This window comes from Ambystoma mexicanum, chromosome 2p (genome assembly GCF_040938575.1).
Source record: "Ambystoma mexicanum isolate Mex_15411 chromosome 2p, UKY_AmexF1_1, whole genome shotgun sequence".
Lineage (NCBI taxonomy): Eukaryota > Metazoa > Chordata > Amphibia > Caudata > Ambystomatidae > Ambystoma > Ambystoma mexicanum.
In genome coordinates this window covers 1255226130-1255246097 of record NC_090923.1, presented here as the reverse complement: position 1 = coordinate 1255246097, position 19968 = coordinate 1255226130, and the positions used below count along the sequence as shown (strand labels likewise).

The following is a 19968-nucleotide window of genomic DNA, read 5'->3' as shown; positions in this document are numbered from 1 at the left end:
CTTGTTGTCTACTTGAATATTTGCTTGCAGAGTTATGGTCGATTTAAAAAGGCTTGGAAAAAGCACTTTCTCCTGAAATGTGAAAGAAGAATAATTCATTTGTGCCAAGTCACACATGGCACAACGCCACCTGACAACTATCTCTGGACGTTCACTCCAGTTCAGAGCCACATCAGCAAGGCATTGTGGGTACAGAATTAGCCCAAATTTAGGCTCTTTGTTCCAGAAAATTGACTTGTTATATATAACCAATAGCGGTTGCCAGTTGGCTATTTTCTTTTAATCTAAGTGGTTAATTCATACAATGAGTAGCAAGAAACAATTGGGAAACTCAACAAACGCGAACACTGATTTCCATTTTAAGAGAGACACATTTTGGTGGATATGGGAAGGTGTAGCGATGTACAGTAGAAATGGGTCATTGCCCACAATGATTTACAAACCATTTTACAATGGACTAGCCATCTCGGATCCGGAGCCAAATACCCACTGGTACACCAGAGACACATTAATTCAGATACACAACTTCTAAAGACCAGACCAAATCGGATCACTGCAACTTACTCTTCATCACAGACTTGGATTAAAAGACCCCCACTGTAGCACTGACCTCACAAACATGAACGCACTTGAGACTGCACACTAGTAGGCCAGTCTCGTCCACGCGTGCAAATAGACCGTTGCACAACATTTAAATCAAGAACACTCGTTTTGACTCAATCTGGTCAGTCTCTCCAACTTCTCCTCATTTGACAAAGCACCGCAACACCTCTCCAAAAAACAATTTTAACGGAACAAGGATGTGCAAGAACCTGCCATCCTGACAGATCCCAACACTAAAGGACTTTTCCCTCTCAAACCAGTGGCAAGCTAGAATCCAACTGCCTTGGCCTAGCCTTACGTTTCAAACAATAGGACTTCTCAAGAGCCTACTTTACCACAACTAACCTGGTTGCCTTTCAATCTGCCATCACTGGTACCCTACTTAAACACACCTCAAACACACTGAAGCCGTATGCCTACTGGCACCATGGCCATCACTTAGAGCTCCACCCACGCCCCACAACATCTTTAGCCGCCTCACAATCCCCACTTTCCCCTCAGACCAGCGACTGACTCTCCCTATGTCCCAGCGCTGGCAGCTAATAGACCTTGGGTTCTCCGCTCTGGTCACCACCCACAAAACACGTAGAATCATGCCGCACACAAAGCTCGGCTATTTCTGGCCTGCATCTATCAACACCTCCGGTTTCGCGCCTGCCTTTCCCTCTATCGCTACTAATCCTCTCTCCCCTCCCCTCTTTATTCCTGAAGCAGGGACCACGAGGACACCAAAATAGCAGTTACAGTACGTTGAATTGCACCACAACACCCCTCAACACCAATGTTCAAATGTTTTCAACAGAGGCTCTGTTTTGGAAAAATTAACAGGCTGGCGGAAGTGACACATGCAATTTGAGCCTAGAGGTAGACCACGAGCAGCAACACTGGGTCAAAGTGAGGCTGTGAGGCTGTTTGCAACAGCGCAAGTTGGACCCCTTTGAACCCACTGCTATTAGGTTATTAAATTATTCATGTATTTTTCTAGACACAATTTGAAGCTAAGCCATGCAGCGCTCCTCAGTGGAATGATGCATGCACGCCAGTACCCGCCGATATGATTCTACCGTGAAGTCTCCCAATAAGGCCTTGCTGTCTGCAGTGGACAGGGGATGCAGTGCATTGTGGGAAGCATGTTTTTCTCCATTGCACACTACCCTGGGAGAATCCTACCATTTTGTTTTACACATTAGAGCAACAACAATTGCAACCATGTCAGAAAGATCCTGCCCCAGAAGCAATCATAACGTTGATAGTCTTTGAATTCTGAATTTGTACATATGATGTGCTGTAGAAGATGTTTCCCTTTTTCGGTTTTGTGCCATAGATGTTATTTATTTATGAACATTTTTAAAGCGCACAGCAGCCCGGGGCATCGTGGCCCTGTTACAGACATCTTACATTAAACGTGGAAAATCACTGAGTTACAGAAGAAGGCACAGTACATACTTAGTTACAAGAAGAGTGAGGGAAGATGTGTTAAAGAGCGTTGTTTTGAGCTTTTTCCGAAAAAAACTTTAGCAAAACTTAGTGGAGCAAAACTATTGGCAGGAAAGTGGCAGAAACACATGTTTATGAATTAACATCTTCCATAGCGATGTGTCATTTTACCCTCCTTTTGTATGTTTCTGACATTGCGATTTTGTGAAAGGTGAACGTTTGGTGCATATTTTTATTGCAATTAGCTGCTTCTGTTTACAAGTTAATGCAATGAGTCCCGGATGTCTGCAACTTGACAGAACAGTGCTTGTTTTGCTCCATTTGTTTCGTTTGAAATGTGTGCCCGTTTTGTTTGAATTACTTTAATAGTTGTTATCCCTTTGGGTGGCGTGAACTTTATTGCTGGCCTTTAGTCAGAGCCAGAGCTTGACATGCATCGGGGCATAAGGCTCCACTGGATCCATGACACCCCGAAGCCTATTGGCTCGGGCCCCTTCTTGCTTTGAGACGGAACGTGTGACTGGGTGGAGCGGTAACCGGTCGGTTCACCGCTTCTCCTCGAGCACAGGGAACTCATTGTAGGTGGATCATGCAGAAGTCTGCGAAGGGGAAGCGGAGAATGTCGCCTTCTTGAGGCTCCCTCATTTCACTTCCTTGTTCTGTCCCCCACTCTGAAGTCTAAATAAAACAATACATCTGTAGGTCTCTGGCATCCAATCCATAGCAAGAGCAGGGGCAGAGAAAAAAGGGGAGACAGCAACGGCCACATGGGAAAGCAATAGGCGAAATCTCCAGGGGCAGGACCATGGGATGCCACCGAAAAAAGAAAATGCAGCAAAACTCCCTGGAAACAGTAAAGATGCTCGAGTATATGTGGACATTGTTTTTATTGAAGATATTGGCCCACAGCCTATATCTTAAGTAAGTCAAACTGACATACATTGGGCCTCATTACACGGATGGCGGTAAGGATTTACTGGTACCGGTAAAATACCGGTACTGGTAAATCCTTACCGCTTTACTACGAGGTCCCTTTGCGGGTTGACGGAGTTAACGCCTGATTTTTGCAGGCGTTAAAAACCAACCCGCAAAAGGGACCCAGGGAGCTAATTACGGTACCGCAATTTGCGGTACCGTAATTAGCGCCTTCCCCATTCCCATTAAGCCCTCTGGGGCAAAAATGGGAATGGGGAAGGGCAATGGGGGAAGGGGGAAATTACCGCCCCGCCAACCTTGGAATGGGGCGGTAATTCCCCTTTCCGCCAAGGCGATGCCGGTATTCTAACAGTGCCATGGTTCTCCGCCATCCGTGTAATGAGGCCCACTGTCCACTTTCTTATGAACCAACACTTCCCCCGGCCCCTACACTACCCGGTCCACCTGCACGAAGATAAGCATTGACATTTTGCAAAGGCACCCTGAAAAGGGATTGCCTCCTCCATCTGGACTGTTGCTCTTTGCGAGGCAACTCTGGTAGAAGTGTTTGATCAACCAGCCAAATGAATACAACTTAAACTCACCCAACCAGATTAGCCAATCAGTGGCAGAGCCATTCTAGAGATATAAGGGAGAGCCGACTGTGAGGTCCTCGCCATCAAGTCGGTGTTAGGTCTGTGTAGTAATGTGCTCGCTGCAAGCTAGGTCATGTTGTCGCTGGAGTGTGCATGTGCTATGGATTGCTATGTGCTGGTTGAGTGAGTGTTCTGTGTGGGACAGTTGGTGGAAGCTGGCTTGGTGTGTGGATTGCCCAGTGTCTGTAGGTTTTACATTGAAGATACCAGTGTACATCAGGACCGTGTAAACATACAAGTAACGTACCTGGGGTCTCCAGCCTGGTACTTGGAGGAAGACCCCAACTTCAGTTGTTTCCGTCTGCTGCAGCAAAGCCTATACAAAATGGTGGCCCATGCGCTTGCTCTCTTTGCAGGCCGTCCTTCCAGAAGTTATGTTGCAGACAGGGTGTATTCAAGGGTAATGCAAAACTAGGCAGCCAATGTGGTGGCCAGTAAGGACGGGAGCACCGAGTTACCCTAGGAACGAGCGAGATATGCCTTTGCATAGGGAAGAAGAAATTCCCTGCATAGAACCTTCTAGCGTAAAGCACTGGGATGTCCCACCTGTCACCACAGTGGGCCTTCCTTCTCAAGACCGTACATTTTGAGAATGCTTAAGCTGGAATTATACTCATAAGCAAGGAAAAAAAGATGGTTTCACAGGAGGTAACGTTTCAACCGCACCAAATTAAAAAAAAAAAAAAATACATTAAGGGCATAGTTCATGGAAATTTTAGCACGGTGTAAAGTGACTTTGCACTGCCAATAAACACCTTGGATTGGCCCTGATTCACAGAGCAGTGCACAGGGTATTATTGCAGTGCAAAAGTACTCTTTGGAGCACGCTAATTCATGGTGCAAACAGTACTTTTGCAGTGTAAATTTAGCAGTGTGGTAAAAAGGTGGTGCCAGCAGGACTGCCACCACTTTTACTGCACTGCCAAATTTCGAGTTTCCCATTGAAACTCGGTAAGAACCACCTGGTTTTGCGTTAAGGACATTTTCCCCACACAAACCTATTGCCACCAACGGCAAATACCACATGCAGTAGTACCATGCCATCTCATTGGAGTCCAGTGGGGCTACATCCACAATAGAGAATAACTGAGGGGTCCACATGGCTAAATCATGCAGACCCTTCCAGTTGCGGCATTTGAGTTTGGCTGTTATTTCCTTTAAATGAGGCCCTACGCTATATAGCCTATAGCAAGCTCGTAAAGGGAAGAAGTGCTCAGATGGCAACACACCACGGGCACGATGCCAAACAGATGCAAGAACCGGGCCTAGTTCCTTCCCCGTTTACTGCTGTAGCGTTACGGTGCAGCGGAAGATGGTCTGTGGAGCTCAGATGGCAACACACCACGGGCACGAAGCCCAGCAGATGAGAGAACCGGGCCTAGTTCCTTCCCCGTTTACTGCAGTAGACTTACGGTGCAGCGGAAGATGGTCTGTGGAACTCAGATGGCAACACGCCATGGGCACAAAGCCCAGCAGATGAGAGAGCCGGGCCTAGTTCCTTCCCAGTTTACTGCTGTAGCGTTACGGTGCAGCGGAAGATGGTGCTGGCCTCTAAGAGCAGGGAGATAACGGACTTCCTTCCATGCAAGGCGACACCTCTGGGGTAGGTCTGAAAAGAGGTAGGTCTGAAAAGAGGTACATCCTGACTATGTGTACAAAATGAGACAGACATGTGATGACCAAGGGAGGGGGGAAGAAGATGGCTGCCAGAGAGGAAAAGGCTAGGTGGAGCACAGTTGAGTCAGTGGGCGACTTAGCACATGGAACATGTGGGTTATGAAGTAAAGGATTGCTATATAGATTAAAAAAGTCGCCTACACAGAGCTGGTTCCACATTGAGGCACCTCTGGGAAAGGTATGGAGTACTAATAGCAGGGAGCCCCCTATTGTCCTTAAAAACCATGACATCACCAAGGGCTGAGATGAAACTTTGCTTAAGGCAACATAAATCCATGCTCCGGCTCTGCATATAACTCAAGGGCCTCAGGATAAGGTTTATCTTGCTACCATGCAACATATCACTTACACCTTCAGAGAAACAAAGGTTGTTTTTTGATGACGTATGGAATCCATTTTTGTGCTAAGTATAACGCGTTCATTAGCACGACAACTGGATTCCTCAATTTTCCTTTTCTTCCTTCCTCTTTTCCCAAACCCCTTTTCCAAAAACATATGAAGGATACATGCTTCTGGGTCTCTACGTTTCTTAACTTGGCTTTATATGTTTTTACTTTAATTTAGCACATGAATTCAAAAGTCGCAATGCCGAATTCCATGTACAATGGTTTCCGGTGCCATTGATTGCCATGCAACACACTCAACTCTTTATGAGTCATTTCCTTTTCAAGTGCAGGGCCCAGGGCATACATATAGGCCCTGATTCATGGAATTATTTGCATTTAAAACGGGGATTTGCGCAAATCCTCATTCGTCAAACAGGGATTTGCAGGCAGAACAGCACCCAAATCCCAGTTTTAACGCAAATTATTCCATGAATCGGGCCCATAGTATCAATCAACCCTTGGATTATGACAATGCACTGTAGCACTCCCGCAAAAGAGAGCATGGCTCATTGCTCATCTAGCTGAGTTATCCTTAAAACCTATTGCCATTGACTTTGCAAATGGTCGCTTTGGGGTGAATGGCCCTTTGGCAGGTCCTAGTCTAAACAGACATGAAATCAAAGATGTATCCATTTCATGTAGCATTTGTAATTTCAAGAGACTGCTCAATTATTAGCAGAGAGGACTAGTGTAGTGACATTGTGATAGCTGCAGTATGAAGAGTGTTGAGACGCAGCCGTCAGTGACTGCGTGGCAGCTGGGCAGAATCTTTCATGGACTACGCCGTATACCACAGGGCACATCACTAATAAGCGTGACAATGGTTAGTATAAATCAGTCTAGCAACCCCTATGGCAACTGCCTACAGTCGAGGGCTCTGCTACATGCAGAACACTTGAAGAATGAATTGCATGCACATGTGCCAAAGATGCAGTCAGTGCATGTCCACTTGTTGGGCTGTATTTGAGAACAACCAGACCTTTATGACATTCAAACGCTAGATAACTGGCATTAGCCGTACGTGCGTGGAGTAGGATTAAATAATGTATATTACGCTGAATCACCATGGTAGTGATCGAAAAGCACACGTCCTTGCCCAAGCGTTAGCGTGTATTGTTCCGCCTCCCCAGGATCACCAGACCTTAGTCTGCTGGAGGGAAATGAGAATAAGGAAAGGACGATGGGAGAGAAAGGACAGGAAGAGAGAAATATTGAAGGAAGTTTGAAATCTGTGAACACGTGGATGGGAATTATGTCAATAACGACATGTGGATGTATTGTATGTATTCATGAGGCCTGGGCTATCCTAAGTATAATGAAAAGCACGATTGACCGAGTCTATGCTTGGCTAGACGGTGTCCCTCAAAAGGTCCAGAGAAGCAGCCTGAGACAAAGCAGTCCAAAATATACCTGTTGTGTATGTTTAAAAGCTTTGGAGAAAAGCTAAAGGAGGATTTAGAGGAGGAAGTGGATTCCAGGGATGAACCCCGATTTGTAATAAATATATAATAAAAGGAAAAGCGCACTGATGAGCGACTCCCCATGTCCCTTTGAAGAGTGTGCTTCCCTGTGCAATCTTTCATAAGGCATCAGAGTTCAATTTAAAACTGCATTCACATCCCTACTGAACAAATATAATTGTGTGTGTGGTACGGCCGCGGATAACAGCGCTACTTTTCCCCAGATACAGCCAGTGATGCTCTTCTGTCCATTGCGCGTTCCCCTGCGCCTGTTCTAAAAAGCCACAGGGAAATGCTCAGCTTTTTGCAGGCATTGCGATGCAGGTGATGCTAGTAAATGCATGGTGTGCGTGATGAAGCCTGGAAATTCCCCACCCTCATGAGCATTTGCACAATTGCACGCAAGCGTGAAACAAGGACTAGGCTGCAACATATTTTCACAAAAGTGATGGGAATTTACTTGAGCATCCCATCACCTGCGTTAAAAAAAATTTGAGAACCACCTAACAGTTTCAAATTAAACAAATAATTGTACCTCTACCATTAGGGTAGATGTATAATAATGAAGCAAATCCACAGATGTCCAGGTATTCCAACTTGTAAAAATGGGCTGGTTACCAAAGGCAGGGTTTTCAAATGACTTCTTGTGGAACCTATCCTACACAATCCCAACTTGTTATGACAGTGGAGAGTGAAAACGGCAGTGGTTCTTTTCTCGTCATGTTCATTTCACATTTTTTCCGTAAACAGAACAAGCAATTACATAAAGCTTGAATCATTTATACATCAAAAGCAAACATATAAACAAAGCAAATCTCAAAAAGTATGCAACCCCCGAAAGACAGTACACAAAACCACACACACCTACCACCAACAACCCGACAAACCTCAACATCCCATCCTGTAAACAAATATACTCAGAAAACGGCCACGATTTAAAATACCGCCTACTTTTACCCTAATCACCAAATGAATGAAGGCCCGATTACTTAATGGTGAACTTCATTCCACCAAGTCCTTGTCCTCCGAGTCACAGTGGGAGAGTTGTACAGGTTATATGATAGCGACCAGCAAAAAAACAGCTTAACAAGAGAGAGAGAGAGAGAGAGAGAGAGAGAGTGAGTGAGAGAGAGTGAGAGAGAGTGAGAGAGAGAGAGAGAGAGAGTGAGAGAGAGTGAGAGAGAGTGAGAGAGAGAGTGTGAGTGCGAGTGCGTGAGAGAGAGACTAGTCGTCCGGCCGCATAGTAAAGCCAACCTTGGGGGAAGCCCAACGACCATCTGACTGGATGTAACTGTTCGTTGGTTGAACGAGCCAAGAACGAATTAAAAGTGCAACTGTCTCTACTGTGTTGAGGTCATGGGTTGCAGATAAAGAAAAACGTGCCCTCAATAGTGAGGCCCGAGGCCGCTATAGGGGGCCCGCTACTCCATCTTATCTGAGAGGGTGGGCAGAAGCCCACACACACTGCATCAAGACAAGCACCTCTTAACTGCGCTCTAATCAAACATTCTCAGAACGCTTCATCGTGTGTGCAAGTACCTCCCCAACAATGACACCCAACCACAGATGACCCGGTGCAGAGGCTTCCGGGGGCCAAGGCCCTTGCTGGAACAGGCTTGCCTGGTAGATGAGCGGGCTGACACTTGCATGCATTCCGAAGCTACAAGGGTGTGCAGGTTGCAAGAGGTGTGCCCCACCTCCATAAATGTATTCCCCTTTTATCTGGATCTGAAGTCAGACCTGCAGCAGGGCATAGAACTCAGTTGGGAATTTACAAATTGAATCCAAATCACTCCAGAGTGTGCTCGGGGCTACCAGCCCGCTAAACAATAGGGGGACTGAGCTACGATGATCAGATGTCCCAAAATTAGTCCCTCTGCCTGCTGTATAGAGAGGTCTTTTTAATTTAAAATTCTGCTGTGGGTTCTGGGTGCGGGCGAGTTGCCACTAGCAGAATCCCAGGCCTGTAGGACCATGCAGTGTCACGTACAACGCTGGTCTACAAAAAAATGAACATCAGTGTTATAAACCAAACAGACATAATACTTTAGCAATTTTAAACTAACACTTTGGAGGGCACGAGCCCCAACCTTTCTCTTACCGGCCACAGGCTGTGCCACAGAGGCTGCTTGGAAAATGTGTCGTAGTAATGTCTGGAATAACAATCACAAGTGACAGCCAAATCTGCACAGTTTATAACCAGTGGAGTGTCTGCAACCACCCAACCCCCTTCTCATCTTTTCCCCCTACTGAAGTGTAGTCATGGTAGCCACTGTCCTGCTCAGGGGTCAAGTCCTAAAGATTTAAGGAGGGGGGACTCATCAACAAACGCAATGGGGTATGACGTTGCCAGGAATTAGCACATCGATGCGAAATGTGCACATTTCATTAAGTTGCCTTTGCATAACCACCCATAATGAACAGGACGAATGGCATTTATTTGCCTTTCATAAAATCAACACACACACAAAACCAAGACAGGATATTTTCTTCTAATATTGTTTTTGAAAACATTAAAATGTGTGCATGTTTTAAACTCCAAGAACCAATACAAATGTTTCCCTGGGGCATGCAGTACTGAAATGGGACATTTCACCTTTAGTTGTTTGTTATTTTTGATCTGGTCAGGTGAAATATCCGGCCTGCAAACCTGATGACTGCAGTTTGATCCCAGAGGTCTGCTTTAATTCATAAATTCAAAGAGGGCATCCAATGTTTCTCTTTTAGCTGGGGGGGTGGGGGGGGGGGAGACTGAGTCCACCCTCTGAATTAAGTGGGGGGACTCAGTCCCCCCGTATATACCCTCGACTTGAGCCTTGGTCCTGCTTTTTATGTTGGCAGTCTTTCACGGTTTATCTGGTCACACTAGATTAAGAGCCTATAGCCCTCTTTGGGTTCTAAGGCCCAGGGGCAGAAGCGTTGCTGGGGGGGCAGTGGGGAGGGATGCTCAGGGGTCTAAAGCCCCAGATCGTTTGGTTGTAGCTCCTCCAGATAGAAGCTCAGGGGCTACAACCAAAAGGCTAGCTAGCCCAGAGTCCCGACAGTGCCGACATTAGCGTAGCCCCGGATCTTTTCCAGACCTAGCAACACCCCTGACCAGGACCCCAATGATGCACTGAATACTGCTCGTTACCGTTGCTTGAACTGAGCCATTTATTTTTGCCTTTGCAGCATGCGCCAGTGTCTCAAAGTGCTTGGAGAGCAGCCGCGAGACAGCGTGTTAACGTTAGCTCGGACACCAAAACAAAAGAAACAACAATGTTGCAGGATCTCCCGAGGGCCTGCACAGAGCCAGCGGAGGGCGAGGCCCACCCGTCCATGGTGACTTCAGGATGAGCTCTGTTTCCATGACACGTGATCCAGAGGTTTACTCGCTGGCTTGGAAATAGTCAGTGCTGGAAATGGAAAACATTTACTGGGAGAACCCTCTCCTCTCTGGAGGGGTGTGGATCCAGGCCAGGTCACACAACACAGTATCTCTTCATAGAACCCATTATGGGCAATTTGTATAAACGCAAAGAGCATAATGGGAACATAAGAATGCCCACAATTTTAAACATGTCTTACAGTGATTCAGTAAGAAACCCTTTTGAGCTAATAACTGAACAGTTGGGCTCTGCGGTTGTGATTGGTCACACAACTCACCCTAACAAAATAAAAATATAAATTGCAGGATATATATACCAGTTCATACAACTGCAACACATATGTGCTGCTTTGGCCGATTATGTATTCAGTCTCGGCTTCAGAATAGATCTCGCTGGGAGTGTCCTGTGCCTGGGGACAGATCTGCCCAACCCGTTTCAACGAGCAGACCACTTTCAGAAGACTAGGTTGCACCACGTGATAACTCGGCTTCAGAACTCATCAGCGAGTGTCCTACGCTGTCCTGTGGGGACAGGGCAGCGCTCTGGCAAGACGAGATTTGCTGGTGCACCGCTACGTCTTGCTCTGGCCCATTTCCTGCGCTGGAAATGAGAGACTGCCCCTACCTGACAATTGCTTAGAAACAAGCAAACAGCAGTATTAAGCCCTACATGGAAATCGACCTAAACACTTCCTTGCCTTTGTTGCATGTATTTTCATAAGTAATACTGCACAAACCTTGCATCGAAACATAAAACAGATTTAAGCAATAATGCCCTATTCCTGGGGCATTACCAGGCGATGAGCCAGTAAATAGCTGAAGCGAAGCAACAGCCTTTAACATGGGCCTACTTTACAACATGCTAACGGCAGTAGTAAGAGGGCATTATTGGTGTTAGAGCATTCCAGCCAATGAGGGTAGAATGTTCTGTTTGAAACAAGGAAGGACAAAGGAGAGACTTTGCAATGTTGGGACAGAATATGTTATACCAGCCATTCTAGTGCCCCTGTCACTGCAACTGGCAACATTCCACATTTCCAATTAAGCTTTATATTGGTGAAGATCCTGGGTGCAGTGAAGCTTAGACAAATCAGGATCATGAGACTAGTATCTTGATACCATCAATGCCATGGGAGCAGAGACACTTCTCTGCGTTTGGTACTGGCAGCGAGCAGAGATAAAAAATAATTCCTATGGGAACAATTGGAAATACCACACAAAAGAGGTCCAGGCTGCAGAGGCCTACCAGGAAATCTCCAGAGTTCCCAATAGGCCAGTCCACCCCTGCAGAGGGCCCTAAGGTGTCCGTGAGCGTTCCTTGTGAGGGATCCCCCAGGACTGTAGGCTGCTAGGGGTGGCTTAGGAAGTACTCTTTGCTGAAGTTAAAGCACTGGGTTTATAAGTGATCAGGGGCACCCATTTGTAGTACAACCTGAAATTCTTGGAAACATTGAGGCCTAGCTAGGAAATGTAGCATCAAACAAAGGTTCCTACTGCAACCATGAGAACGCGTAAGTGCTCACGAGAACACCCGTCCCGCAGCGTGTATTTCCTGCCTTTGTATCCTTTATCTCTCTTCTGGCTTTCTCTTGCCTACTTGGTGGCTTGTGTTGCTGGGCACAGAAGCTAAGTCACTGCTGGCTCTTGGCAGGATCCAGGAAGTGTGCGCTACCGGGTGTGGCTATAGAGCAGAGGAAACCCGCCGCCTAGTCCGCTAGCTGTCTGTCTTCTTCTTGCTGATAGATTTTATCCATCAGCAGTGATTTTTGGATACCGAGGCTTGAGCCTCATTACTCCATCTTCTCGGGTTGAGTGTGTAGTCGTGGGTTAGGATTCTTGTTGGTCTGTGTGGACTTGTCACAGTAGGGCTAGCTTCATAGGGTCTGGAGTGCAACGAGCAGCATTTATTCTCCTGCCCAGGGCAAAGTGACCGCATCCTTGGGACTGTACTGTATCCCACAACTTTCCCACCACCTCTTGTGATGTGCAACGCCAGCCAAACTTTGTGAGCTGCCATTACATCCGGGCATCAGTGATCTTGTCAGGGTTATTAAGATAGGACGACAATCATATACACTCCTCTGCAGTACTGGACAATTTTGAACTATAGCAATTCAGATGATCACCTGCACAAGACGAAATCTTGCGAGAACGCTTAACACCGTGCTGGGCCACAAAAAGGCCTTTAAACAAAAGCATTGTAAAGCAACTCAAAATAATATTTTTTTGTATATATAAATTAACATATTTACCCAATCGAAATTGGTACTCATTCATTGACCTCGGAAGATGAAAGGCTGAGTTGGTCTAGCCTGGGATTTGAACCTGCAGATCAAACACAGATCACAGCAGCGAGCGCTCAACCCGCTGAGCCATTATGCCAGCGTATACTACAAACTATTCCTTGGGGTCTGCATGTGACCCAGGATAGTTCTGGGAGTTAAGTTGTCACTCCACACTCAGTGTTCGGCCTGAATATCGGGGTTCAAATTTGGGATGGCCGACCATTACATTGGGTAATCATGCCTAGTAGAACAGTGCCTAGTAGAGCGGGAATGTTGGCTTGAAGCTCTATATAAATATGTGATATTCGTATAATACTATTCTCAGCTAACTCAATGGAACCCACCTCTCTCTCAATGCAAGGCCCCTCGCGAGCGGCCCCTGTGACCTGCAGGTTGAGCATGCGTCTCTGCAGTGAGCACTGAACCCCACCCAGGCTCTTTTCACACGGACTTAGGGGGCAGTCACACATCTTTTATGATGTGGTGCATCATGGGAAAAATGGTAAAAAGGAGTTTTTTTGCTGTCGATTTTCAGCTGAAAAAACACATAGAAAAATATTGGGGTTGGGGGTAAAGGTATATAAGGGGTGGGGGTGTGGGCAATAGGTAGTAAACTGGGAAGAAGGGATGGGAGGAACCCGTCCAAATTAAAAATCAGCGACATAGAACTCTGCAACGAAAAAAAAACAGTATTACCATATTTGTTCATTTTTATTTGACCAAATGTTTGGCCAGTAACATTCGATCAAATAAAAACGAACAATTAGGCTAATACATATAGAACATGTGGAGCGGGGGTTGTGGGGTGTCCCCCGCTCCCTACGTTCGGTATGTATTAGGCTTGGGGAGTGCGGGGTGTCCTCTGCTTCCTCAATATTGGAGGCGGCGGACCGGAAAAAAAAGAAAAAAGGGACCCGGCAGCGTCGGATCTGACCTGCGTTGGAGAACCGGATCTGACGCCGCAGGGCTGAAGCGGACCAAGCGGTGAGCAAAGAGGTATGTAGGGAAGGGGTGTGGTGGGGGGTTGGTTGGTGTGAGCGCCTTTGATAATTGATCGCATGCAGGCTGGTTTTTTTTTCGAACAGTTTGCCGCAATAAATTCTCTGACGATCAAACACCCCCAACCAAAAAAACCCTGTCATGACAAAACCACAAAAATAATTGATGAGTTGTAAAATTGTTTTACTATTATGATATGGACGGCAACATCCTGCAGCGTATTTGCCAGGAGTTGAAGGTGAGACAAGATGCAAGGTTTGAGCTGGCAGAAATTAAAATGTGCTAATTGTTACTAATATGCTTCCATAAATAATAGTTATATTTGTTGAAATAATTTTCTTGTATACAAGGCTGTGATAACCATTATATACAGAGAATATATTTTGTGTCTCCGAGTAAAAATGTATACATTTTTTATGAAAACCTCACAAAAGCGCTGAAGGAGAAGAGAGCCAGGATTGGTGGTGATGGGTTGGCGGCGATGGTGAAAGGAAACAGTGCCTGGCATTGAGTCAGTAGTCAAGCGGCACAGGGAAAGAGGCACCGTCTCCAGATAAGAGTGACCCTTTGCAAGCAGCTGGGTTTTATTATGTAAGCTTCATGTGCAGCACCCAACATCTTACAAACGCTGCTTCAAAGCGCTGAAGGGCATTGGTGGCCTGGCCTACAGGGAACTCTGGAGATTTGACAGTGCGCCTCTACACCATGGACCTATTTTGTGCTCCTGGTTTTCTGCTCCTCTTACCCTCTCTCTCTCCTATGCACCCCAACCCCTTCTCCACAGCTTCTGGTATTTTATTCCTCACTCTTAACAAATATTAGCACCTGGCACAGGGGAACCAGCCAATCCGGTGGCTAGAAACACAGGCCGAAACCTACAATCTCAGTAGAGGTGGGCGAGCCTGGTGAGGCCCGGGCTCCAATGGGGGCTCCAGCCCGACCCTCCTTTCGGGCCAGTACAACCGGAGGCCACAGGCCGGTGACGGGGCCCCACCATGGTTGCCCAGTGCACAGTGAAAACAAAATTGGCATTTCTTTCCATTTTGCCTGCGCGGCACGGGCAAAATGGGAAGAAATGCCCAAATATGACGATGGCTCGCCAGGGCTGTGTTAAAGTTTTCCCTTTTTCTGGGGAGCCAAGGATTTCATGGGCTTGGCCCGTGGTGGGCTCCTAGAGCCAGGACCCCCAGGCTCAGCCCTACCCATGAAATCCCTGGCTCCCCTAAATCTCAGCCCCTGTTCCAAGATGCCTGACGGCTGGTTCCCCCATCCACCATCTTCCCCCCACCCTCCGTCCCCTTATTTTTTTTTTTTACTGATCCCAACCCCACTTACCTCTTTGCTGCGGCGGCCTGCGCTGCCGCAGCTTCCCAGCTTCTCCAGTGGCTATGGTAAAGGAAGAGGAGCCCCACCTTCCCTTTCCATGGTGGCCATTTTAGCAGAGTATTTTCAGTCATTGAACGAGGCTTCCTGTTCAATGACTGAAAATACCAGCACCTCAGGTTACTGCTTTGGGAACCTGGGGTGCTAATGGCGTTAAGCCCCGGTTCCAAGGGCTCGAACTGGGGGTAACGGCCCAGAACTCCCTACCCCCTGCTGAAAGGGAAGGGGAGAGTGACCTTTATTTAGTTTTGGGCTATTAGGTGGCACTTGCAACACCTACAAGCCATAACTATTGCATTAGAGTGCAGTTAGGGAGTAATGGCAAATGAGGAGGGACACACAGCCTATAGGTGTTTGGTTATTTGGGATATGTATTGCTATCTCAGGATATGTTATGTCATGTTGGGTCACAATATGTAAATATCACGGTGGTGATACCATGTGACATGCAAGCCTCAGCATGAGCTTTGTGATGATACAATATCACGTGTTATGTCATACTATGCCGGGTTATTCTATGGCATGTGCTGCTAGGACAGGCGATGTCGAGTTAGGTTACGATATGGAATGCTATGTTAGGGCATGTTGTCGCATATTGGTTTAACGATATATAAATGTTTTGCAGGCATATGCCATCTCATGCCACGTCAAGGTATGTTATGCCACGCTATGTCAGGATATGTTCCTAGTTTCGTTCAGTAATAGAGCCACACCCGTGCTTTATCAAGATATGGGTTTGTGGTTTGAGCTGAATTTGTTTTTTAGAAAAGATGACTTGAACACAAGAGTGCTAAACAAGTCTGTAATCCCTTCTTCAAATGCAAGGAGGCGATTAAGCACGGGATCACATATTCTCCCTTTCTACCAGTGTTGGACTGCATCACCTGAAACAACAGTGGCAGTAACTGAGCAGGAAAAAATGGTGGAGGATCACCAACCGGAGGAGACTTTTTGCAGCCGAGGCTCCGGCTTCAGGAGAAGCACTTATCAGTGCACCTTTCACCATTCATTTCTTTCTCAAATACTAGAATTTGCCTTGATAAAGACCTTTGTGTGGTCGAAACATGTGTCATAATAAAAGACCCAATGTCATAACTTTAGAGCAAGAGTGCTCTTTACTTACATCTTGAAATCAAGCTTTGTTCGTAAACAATAGAAATTGTGACAAACCGTGTATGCAGCGCTGATATCGCTGGAATCCAGAAACAGTTCTTTGCTCCCTCACTTGGGGCATATGAGCACTGCCCCAACTGATTCTAGCAACTGGCAGCCTAACGTATCCTTACCACTTGGACAAGTTCAGCCCGGTATCCCGATGTTCCCGGTGCTCTCCCCTATTCTTTAGTACCCCTTATGTACTGCTCCCCGGGCCTGGTGTAAGGGCATTTCCACTTTATCAGTTAAAATGGCGCACGGGACTCAGTGGGCCCCAACAGCTGCTCCACGTTCGCAGACTTAGGACACAGAAACGTACTTCTTTAATTCGGCCATTGAAGGCGTGCTGCGCACACGTTACAGGCTGCCTTGGCTGGCGCCCTCAGGTCTGTCACCTCGCCCATGCAGAATCCAGTAACATGCTCATACCTGGCTGCCTTTTATTTTGGTTTCCTGGCATGAGCACCCTACTTTCAAAGAGCGTGGTATGGCTTTTTAACAGGTATTTGGTGTTACAGCTCCTTGCAGATTGCCTGTCTGCAGTAATCTGCAGCTATTCAGTGCTGGTCAATGGGCCGGCTCTTGCCAGGTCGGAGATCCGGCATCAAATGTCTGCCCAGATCTCCCGACCCAGCCAACCTCAGCCCTGCTCAGGCTATACCGAGCCGCCAGCTTCGCTGAGGGAAGCAGGGAGCTCGGTGATCTAATTTGTGCTGGGCTCCTTTCACTGGACGTAATTCCCACGTCTGCGGGCTCTATTAGCTCAGCCTGTTTTCTTTCTACCGGCCTGAAAGGGACACCACAGGAATTTTCTTTTAATTTATTTATTTAATTTGCATTTTTAAAGCACTCACACAGCCCGGGGGCATCGAGGTGCTGTACAGGAATATGTCTCTTAGTTGCGTATTTATAACGCACTTAATACCCAGAGTTTTTTTTACTTTTTTTTTTAAGCGTGGACCCAGGGATGTTGCTTTGTGTCGTCTTGTTTCGAAGGCGAGCACATTGTCTCTGAGCTATCCTCCCGGGAATCAATGGGACGTGAATATAACTGGGTGGGGCATCACTGTTGAAAGCTGGCTTTCTACATGCTGGGCACACTATTGCTTTCCAAATGTGCGTTTCACACTTCCATAGAAAAACAAAAGTAATTTCCAAACTGAAAAATGCTGCTTGCATTCACTACTTTTCTTTGACATTTTTTTTGTCCACCTACCACACATACTCTATAATTTGTGTGCTCCTTTGCGTTTTATCACAGGTTATATTTATAAAGATGTCATATGCTTGTCAAACTGGTTAATGTTAAAGGATATTTGTACCGTGCACTATCACCACCGGAGTGGTCCCCTGGTGCTCTGAAAAGGGAGGGGTGGGGGTGAGTTAGTGGGAATAAGCTGGAAAAGTGCAAGAGAGCAGTGATGTGCTGTTGGCAGCCTCCGCCCGGTAGTCCATTGGCTGGGCTTTGGGTGTTTTACGATCGGTAGTCCTTGTGTGCTGTTGTGCAAGTCTATGTGTGGTTTGTTTTGTTGTTGCAGTGTAGTGAAGTTTGTGCAGATTGTTGTGTTGTAGGCTTGTGGTTGTGTTTGAGAGGTGTATGCAGAGGGGTGGAATTGTTAGTGGATTAATCACAAATACATGCTTCTGTTGCGCTGACAGCAGTTTTTAGGAAGTTAAACTGTGGGTTCATGTGTGCCAACTTTTGATTTTCACTACAGGGGCTAAAATACCTCCGCCCTGAATATAAGTACGCGACCAGCCCCACCCACCCCCTTGCCAGACACATTTTATAGCACTTTGGACTTGCAAAAAGTCATATGATTAAGACCAGTTTTGAATATATAACATCTCAGCAACGGTCTCTCAACCTGCTGAGCTACCCTGGGAGCCTTCTACTGTAGAGCGCGTCTATGGATTCCTTAATGTACTAAAAAGCACTCCATTACCAACAGTATTTTGAGTGCATCACTGCCGTGGAAGTGATTTAAAGTGGAATTGATGTACAGTGTGGAGTTTGGAAAGAAGCAGCCTGAAAGAAATTGCACAATTTTTAAAACATTATTTTTAACATTTCTGTTGAGTGGAGTCCAACTGCCAGCTCAGCCTCCTGGGCACCCCACCCCTAACTCCAAACTCCAGCCTAGCCCTTCTGTACATTTTTTCCATTTCCACTTCTGCAGCTATTAACCACCTCACTGCATTCTTTTGATTTTATTATAATTTAAGCACCGGTGCCGGGTATTGCTTTTCCCCAGCTGTAAGGCAGGGGGGCTCAAACATCACGTTGAAATGCCCCCCCCCCCCCCCAGTCCACCGACACACCCTTAAGCGGCCCTGCTCTGAAACATCACCCGGTTCGAAGGACATCAATTTGACTGGGCGCCCGACACCAACACTCTGTTTGTTAAAGCCGCATTTGTCCAGTAAAGGAGGCATTACCTCCAGCGCCCGCACCACAGGCTGAGCGAGCGCGCCCCCCCTTCCCCCCTTTGCTTCGTGGGTGTGGACGTAGTTTAACACGAGGCAGCGGGCATCACGCTGAAATGAGGAAGTGCCCAGACTGCCTGGCGCGGCGGCTTCCCCCCCGTGAGTGCAGCCTCTTGTCAACTAAAGTCGCCCCTGCGTCACCGGCGGAGGATTTTACCGCCTGGCGGCAACCCAGCTCTCTGTTGGTGAAAAGCCTTCTCTGTGTCTCCCACCACCCCCTAACCCCCTGTACAAGCTCCCGCCCTGGACTCAGAAGCTTTGCGGAAGTGCGAGCGACCCCGGCTACTGCTGTCCGGCAACCATCAGTGTTTGGCCCGAAAAACTAGTGGACGACTCCGCCCGAACAGTCATTCACGGACTCTGCCCTAACAGCCCCTCAGTAATTCTCTGCAACAGTCAGTCAGTGGCAGCCAGGTGCCACTCGCCATCAGTCACTTGCTCGCCCCAAACCGGCAGCCCTTGCGTTCTCGGGACAGAAAGCCCCATATAAACCTGCCCGCCTCAGAAAGGTGCCGCGGACACCTCCCCGCTCCTATGAAATGAGGAAATGCTTGGTCTGCGGGGCGAGGGACTGCACCTAGGGGCAGGAGTGGCGCACTTACCTGGCCCGGGGGGTGGGGGGATTCCGGGAGAAGCTTCAGTTCATGGACTCTGAGCAGTCGACACGAACTCAGCCCGGCGCCCGCGCAAGTTCGCTTCTCTCCGGCACTTCCCCTTTCCTCCCTGAGAAGCATAACCACTTCCTTGTGTGGGCGGCGGGGCCTGCAGACGGCCCACTGACACAAGGGCCGCCCTGCGCGTCCCCGGGGCCCAACCTTCCCCGAGGCGCCTCGAACCCCGGGGGTGGTGGGAGTTCTTCCTGAACACCCGGGGGTCTCCGCTGCACAGGTCATCTCACCCACCCATCAATCTGGCATTGTTAAAATGGTCCACCCGGAAATGAAAAAATAAATAAAATAGATTCTTACACTTGATCCGACAGTCTAGGGGGAAGGCGCAGACCGGAAAGAGGTAATTCATTGATTTGGCCAAAGGTTAATGTTTAACGAAAACGTTTTGAAATGTCCAGGTGTGCGAAGTCGTTAAAGTCAATGGAATAAGACAAGGTTGAGACAGTCGTCCGTAGTCACCAAAGTCACGCTGCTAGAAGTGAATACC

The 19968-nt window shown here is 47.3% G+C and overlaps 1 protein-coding gene across 2 annotated transcripts in view; it reads right to left on the bottom strand.

Moving 5' to 3' along the window:
- The window catches only part of ARPC1B (actin related protein 2/3 complex subunit 1B), a 174798-nt gene extending 155059 nt beyond the window's left edge, over positions 1-19739 (bottom strand). Inside the window, exon 1 of one of the 2 annotated variants that reach the window (XM_069645562.1) lies at positions 19413-19739. The gene's annotated coding sequence lies outside the window, so the exon portion shown is untranslated. The remainder of the gene's footprint in view (positions 1-19412) is intronic. The other variant, XM_069645563.1, reaches the window with a different exon arrangement.
- Between the last annotated feature and the right edge of the window lie 229 nt (positions 19740-19968).